The following is a 7,643-nucleotide window of genomic DNA, read 5'->3' as shown; positions in this document are numbered from 1 at the left end:
TTTCCCTATTATTTTCTAATTACCATATTATCAACAGTTAAATACTATAACCTGAAGTTTATATCTTCCCCATATGTAAGGACGGTGGGCAAAATATATGGTTGTTTCAACCATGTCAAGTCTTTTGAGTCTGGAACTCTTTTACATGGTTACTTGAACCTTATTTCTTTTCCTACCTGTCAGTTATGTTTCCATGAATCTCTAAGTTTGAATAAAGACACACCACACCTGACATAGGGACTTCAACATGGACATCACATTTTTCTCAGTTCAAAACACTACTCTCTCCAGTAAGGAGGAATGGGAAAAAGAACCTACATGAAAATGAGACAAATTTCTGCTACTAGAGATCACAGCATGTCTTTTCCTCCCAGCCCAGACTCATCCTTCCTACCATCAAGGCTGATAGCACTCAGGCCTTTCAATTACTGATCTAAAAAATGCTGTTCATCCAGGACCAGTCTGAAAAGGAAACGGGACAGTAAACCCCATTATTTAGCCATTATCATTTGTCAACTGTGTTTTGGGGGCTTTCATGTTTCCCTTACAAGGATCACCAGCAAGATTTTATTGCTATACAGTAAAATCAAACATTGAGACAGCACAGGATGGTTGTAGAACAAACATCTTTTGTGTCTGTAACATTACATTCAGAGAGGATATTTCATCTATATAGCAGTGCGTTCTGTTTTAGTGGGTTTTGCTTGCAAGGGATTTAGATTCCTTTCATCTCTTCAAGAGCTGCATAACTCTTCTGAAAGAAGATACCCTGAACATAAATAAGGCTTCCAAGTGCTTGAACTGTCTTTTAATTTTTAACTACATCACACGCTTCTCTCAACAACAAAATTTAAAAGACACAATGGAAAATCTGATTTTTTCTTGCTACTTTTCATTCATGTACTCATAAGTCAATTTTATATACTTGGTCACAGGGGTATTGTCTGAAACTGATGCAACTACATCATTTTTTACAGTGTAGATTTGCATTTATGCACCCAATTGTGAAACAACTTTTCATTCATTAAGATTCATTAAGATTGCCTTCTAAATTTATCTAAATTAAATAAATCTGATCAGAGAGACATGACTCTTTTTGTACATGATAGGAAGGGGTTGCATGTTTCTAAATCACCATGAACAGATTTTATATTCTAACACATATCTGAGATATTACCCTGGAATTTTGTTAGTCAAATGACTTCTATTTAGAATTGGCTCAGTTTACCGACCCGTACAGGAGCTCTTGTATAGCAGTTCACAGGAAATCTGAATAGTCTAATTTGACACAGATAACCACAACTCAAAGTCATATAAGTTTTGTCTGAATAAATATGGTAAAATTAGGATTTTAAACATTTTTCATCTTACCAGATCAGAATGCCAAAGTCTGAATGTTATGTATATAATGAAGACAACATCCAGAATGAGAGTTATAATTTTGCATAATATTGCCATGCTCATTGATTGCCCTTATCTTACAGGACTACATGCAGGAGTAGGTTTAGAAGAGAAAACTCGAAAGAATTTGAATTAAAATATTTTAATATTGTTTTAAAGATGTAAATTTAAAACTGAAAATGAGAGGGTGATCATCTTAATTACTGTACCATAAAATATTGCTTTTAACCCGTTTTTGGGACTTAAAAAGTGTTAATAAATTCAGAAATACAAACCACTGAACAGCTGTTAAGAAGATACTAGAGGGGAAATGAAAACCCAGGCATGGTATATTGTATTCTGTACTAGTGATGCATGGAAGGATAACTGACAAATTGCTATTATCATGTTACAGAAGAGAAAGAAATGAAGATTAAGTAACCACATACTTTATGTTGTCAAGAAAATAAAAATATGAGAAATGATGTGGACTTATCACTACACACAGTAGTTTACACTTAATGCTGTAATAATCCAGACACCTTCTGAATTGCCTCTAGCCCCTCTAAACAAACCATATTATACACACTGGGCAGAGAATGGGGGATTCTGCCCCTCTGCCCCGCTCTGTTGAGACCCCACCTGCAGGGCTGCATCCAGCTCTGGGGGTTCCAGCACAGGAAGGACAGGGACCTGCTGGAGCCAGGCCAGAGAAGGCACGAAGGTGATCAGAGGGATGGAGCAGTTTTGCTGTGAGGAAAGGCTGGGAGAATTGGGATTTTTTCAGCCTGGAGAAGATAAGGGTTTGAGATGACCTAGTTGTGGCCTTTCAGTACCTCCCAGGAGCCCACAAGAAAGATGAAGAGAGGCTGTTTACAAGGGTCTGGAACGACAGAACAAGGGGGAATGGCTTCAAACTAAAAGAGAGTAGGTTTAAATTAAAAATTGGGAAAAATTCTTCCCTGTGAGGCTGGTGAGAATCTGGAGTAGGTTTCCCAGAGATGCTTAATCCCTGGAAGTGTTCAAGGCCAGGTTGGATGGAGCTCTGAGCAACCTGGTCTAGTGAAATGTTTCCCTTCCCATATGGGGCAGGACACTGGAACCAAAGGATACCTAAGGTCTCTTCAAATCTGTCTTAGTTTGAAAGACAGGTGTCTGCCAAGGAAGGCAGAAGCCTCCCTTGGAATGGTGAATGTAAACCCCCTCCGTCCAAATGATTATAATTCTGAAATTAAGGGGCTCTCAGGCAAGGATATGAGGGTAGGAATAACTGTTCTTTACTAGTATATATAACAAGCCAAACAAACGACAATAACTATGGCATTAACAACAAAACAGAAATGAGGAACCTCATGACAGCCTTCTTGGCTGAGAAAGGATAGAGAAGAAGCTTTGCTTCACAAAACCCTGGGACAGTCTGATCCTGGTGCCCCTGCAGGATTCTGATGAGCACCAAGTTGAAACAGCAGGAATGAGCAGAAATCCTGGACTGCTGGAGATGTACCAGAAGCTCCACGGTGGTAGCTGGAACTGTGGGACATCCTGGCAGAGCAGGGCAGGGTGGGGCTACAGCACAAAAGGACCCACAGCAGTGCTGAAGAAGCAGCAGGGGCAGGACAGCAATGGCCCAGCTCCAGCATGGCAGGAGAAGGTGAGCTCATGATTCCTGGACACGCAAGCAGAGGATGGTTGATCCCTAGGACTGGACTCTGGCCATGACAGTGAATTCCCCCTGCAGTAAGCAACAGCTTCACCTTCCTCCTTCTGATGCCAAGCACGAGAGCAGCTGCCCCCCAGCCCCATCCTTTTTCCTGCCCTCAAAACTTGTGACATTTCCCCCCTCCAGAGAAATTTCCAGAGACAAAAGAAGTGTAGCCAGGTGCTACACTCCTCTCTTCTGGCCATTTCCTTTGTTTTGCTTAAGTACCCATAAGCACCCAGTAGTTGATTTCCTACCAAATTATGGGAAGAAAATCTGTAAGTAAAAAAGGAAGATATCCAACCCCCAATAAAACCCAAATCATTTTATGATTCTATATTTAATCATCTCTTGTATATAACACAGCAAGACAGAACAACACTTGAATGTTAAACTGACAGAATGGAGTTCCACACTGATGACTTTATTCACCTCAAGCCACATAACCCAGACATGTACAGAAGACCCAGAAACATTCTAATTAGAGGAGCATCAGGCTGGTATAGATTTTAGATAAAATGTCAAGTACTGTCCTGATCATTCTTTGGCTAATAACAAACCACAAACAGCTACACATACCAGAGGATGAATGTGTCCAATTATTTCTTTGTTTATATTTCTCTTTTTTTAAGTTTTTTTTTTGTTTGTTTTTACACAGTGTCTGAGCAGAATGGTGCATTCTGAAAGGCATCTCATAATGCCCAAGCACAGGGTGCAGAGTCTGAAGACTCAAATTGAAGAATGCTTTCTCATTCCACAATATTTCCTTAGAATACTTATTATACTGAATTACCATAGTAGCTTAATCTGTGATTCAACAAACTTTCATAAAGCAAACAACTTAAGTTCCTAGGATAGAAATTTCTTCTATATTAAAAAGACTATGCAAGTATTCTTAATCCTAGGTGAAAAAATGCTTCATTTGGTGTCTTATTTTAGGTTGCATGAACTGGAACAAAGTTGATTTAGATCTGAATATCTTGAAACACCAGCCAAGAGACATCCATGAAGAAACTGGCCTGTTTGAGCATATCTTTTGTCTGCTCTCCCTGCCTGTACAAATCTGACCTTTGAAACTCAACAACAACAAAAAGCAATGCAAACTGGAGGCTTTCCAACAAACCTGTTTCAAAGTAATGAGCTCCTTAATGCAGAAGATGTCAAAAAGATTATGTCAAATTGCTGTGTTTTAACACGAATTGGCTTCTGTCCTTGCAGAGAAAACTCAGTTGGACTGAGATGTGGTCCCTTGCTGGTGTGAGCACACAGCATGTCAAACGCTCTCAATTTGCATAGCAATTTAGTAGAGAAAAACAAGCTGTAAAACCAAAGACCAACAAATCTGGTATGAAACCAAATTTCATGCTCTAGGTTCGCAGATGTTTGTAGCAGCATTGCCAAATGAGAAATATGATTTGAAAGAAATTTGAGTCTGATTAATTACTGTTTACCTGCAACTTCACTCTGACCAAAAAAAAAAAAAAAAAAAAAAAAAAAAAAAAAAAAAAAAAAGAAAGAAAAAGAAAAGAGGATTTTGACTGTGGTAGATGCTGCAGTGCAAGCCTAGGTAGGACCTGTATTTTAAGATGCACTTGTCCCTCTTAATTTGAAGCCTCATAAACCCACATGTTTGCCATTCAGTGGTATCTCCTGGGCTTGTCACACTGCTTCTATGGACCAGAGTTTAGCACACTGGAGGGCTACACAATACCCAAGGGCAAGAGAGCACAGTGATCCTGATCAGGAAGTCTAATAAACAGCATTTAGAATTTCCCTTCACAGAGCCTGAATGTTTTTCTTACTTGGATTACAGTAAACCAAGTAATCCAAACTGGGTGATGAAATACAGTTTTCATTCTGTCTGTCCTCGAGGCACAGTTAGTTTTTCCTCCCCATCTTTGAGGTGGCTAACAAAGAAACTTGTGCGCAAAAGACACGTGGATTTCCACATGAACAATGCTAGCTAAATTGCTAGCTTAAATGCATGAGTGGTGTGATGTCCTGGGACTTTGCAAAAAAACATGATTATTCATCACATGTAACTGTCATGGCAAGCCACATTTTCAGCTAGAGAAGTGTTGCTGCTTATCAGAACAGACAAAAGGAGCTCCTTAATGCAAATTACTACCTTATCATTTAGTGGGAGGTTTTCTAGCTGAAAATCTGAGTGATAGAATGTTACATAAAAATAATGTGTGAATACTAAAATGACAGAATGTTCAATATTGTGTAATTTCTACCTAGAGGGTCATCAAAGCATTCTGTTGAGCTGCTTTTAAAGATCAGTTTTCTTTTTAAGCACTTAGGTACTACAAATGATGGAGGCAAATGCGATGAAGGAGTTCATATAAAATTCTGTAATGAATGGATCATTTCATAGTGATTCCTTAAGGTGCTGTCCACTATAAATAACACTCTTAAGATAAGAATCAAAACCCACCATGTTGAAAACAATTTCCCACGACCTGGAAGAGCAGTTGTCTGTCAAATAAAAAAAAAAAAAAAAACCCAAACCCTCAATATTTTCCTCAAAATACTATGGATTTGGTTTAGTCAGGTAAATATTTCAGCAAAGGACAATGTTATTTTTAAAGTACCTTTACTTGTTGATCTTTTCTAGACATGTTTTTCTCTTGACTTGAAGGCTACTCCTGTAGCAAGCATCAAATATCACATTCTGGTTTAAGTAAACTTAGGAGAAACTTTGATCTTCACCTTATAAAAAGGTAAAAGTTTAGCTAAAGCATAAATCATAAAAAATTGCCAGTGATACTCTGCTTGCTGTTCCGCAGCATTTGCACTGAATGAAAGACTAATTCAAATAAATACTGTGGGAGATGGAAAGATGGAAACTTCCACAGATACTGAAGGATTTGATTTGCAGCCTTGGGAAAAACTTGGGTTGATATAATAATAAAGGTACATCGACATTAAGTAGAAAAATTATAAACTTATGTTCCAATAGCTGCAAATAAGAGTATGCCTTAAATAAGTAAGAAACAGTATTGGGTAAGATGGTGAAGGGTTTTATAGTGTAGTAATGTGATTTTATAGAGTAAGCTAAGAGTTTAGGTATTACAAGAGAAGCAAATGTGTGTACCTGAGGTAGCAGGCTGTTGGGTGAAGGATGGACACAGTGTGGCAGAACTAAGCAAAGGTTGTAGGTTAGAGAACAAAATAAACTCTGTGGCAACTTTCCATTGGATCAGAATATTATATATTGCTTTGTAACAAAAAACAAAAAACAACAAACAAACAAACAAAAACAAAAACAAAAAACCCCCACCAAACTTGTGACTACTTAGTGCTATGGACAACTTGTTACTGCTCCAAAATCTCATGACCTCTGAGGCTGATGTTTATCTGAGTAATAAATTATTTAATCACCTTGTAGTGGTCCCATCCTTTCATAAAGGCATCATTAACAAATACAAGCTCAGTTACTTGAAATGTACCTCTCCCTTAACACCAAATGAGAATGAATACTTAAAGAATGTACAAAAGAGTCTTCATAATCTGTACCCAGGAAATCAAAAGGAAACTATTTATTTGTAAAAAGAGTTATGGGCATTCAAGTTTGAACTCTGCATCAGTGCAATTGCACCATTCATTGTCACTAGATTACAGGGTATTTTAGGCACTTCAGGTAGCAAGAATGCAGACAAAAGCTGACAATCAATAATCTTTAGAAATAACTGAATCAGATATCAACAATTTGATTAAAATTATTCTCTAAGAGCCACACTATTATTTCACTGAGATAAAATATCCTGAAGCAGGTTAATAAACATAAACATTTATCTAAATTAATTTCATTATCTGCTTTTCAAAGCATGATAAAAACTTCAAGCATCTTCTTTATTCTCAAGTACACAAACTGACAGAGAAAAAATGGTTTTGTATTACTGAGACTGGAAAATACTCATAATGTGAAAGAAACTAGTTAGGGATGAGAAGAAGTCTATCCTGGTTTCAGGAAGGAAGATTTATGGAAGACATAATTTACCAAATTAAAGAGAATTAGAAAGGTAAAGAAGAAGAAAAAGTTTTAGAAATTGGATAGATACATACAATCAAAAATAACTGAGTGCTTTTATGATGTGGCCAAACCATATATTTTTAAAGGGTTAAAAGTACACAGAACTCCATAAAACATATTATGTTGTGAATGCTGTAGATCAACAGAAGATGAGCAATCTGACATTTTTAATGTTTAATGAAAATCTGTAAATGGTTGTTGATGGCCTTCAAAAGATTCCCTTTGACATTACTTACAACTGAATGAGGTCCTTAAGGTGATTAGACAGGCAGTAATTCTAAGCAGAGAACAAAAAGTGTTACTGTTGGAATACTGCTTAGTAGCTCCTTGACTACTGTCCTTGCCTGAGGAAAATATGGATTGAAGAACAAAAAGTGTTTCCTTTTCACACCAGAGTATTGACACTTATGTTAGTTCAATTCAGGAACAAGTTAATATAAATAAAGCAGCCTCATGGAAATTTCCCAGTAAAGCATCCTATCCAGCTACAAAAATCTGTATTACAATCGTAGTATCAGGATGGCA

Source organism: Chamaea fasciata, unplaced genomic scaffold, assembly GCF_029207755.1.
Source record: "Chamaea fasciata isolate MVZ Bird 193981 ecotype frontalis unplaced genomic scaffold, bChaFas1.0.hap1 SCAF_2, whole genome shotgun sequence".
Classification (NCBI taxonomy): Eukaryota; Metazoa; Chordata; class Aves; order Passeriformes; family Sylviidae; genus Chamaea; species Chamaea fasciata.
The sequence above is the reverse complement of the archived record's forward strand: the minus strand, read 5'-3'. Positions refer to the sequence as shown.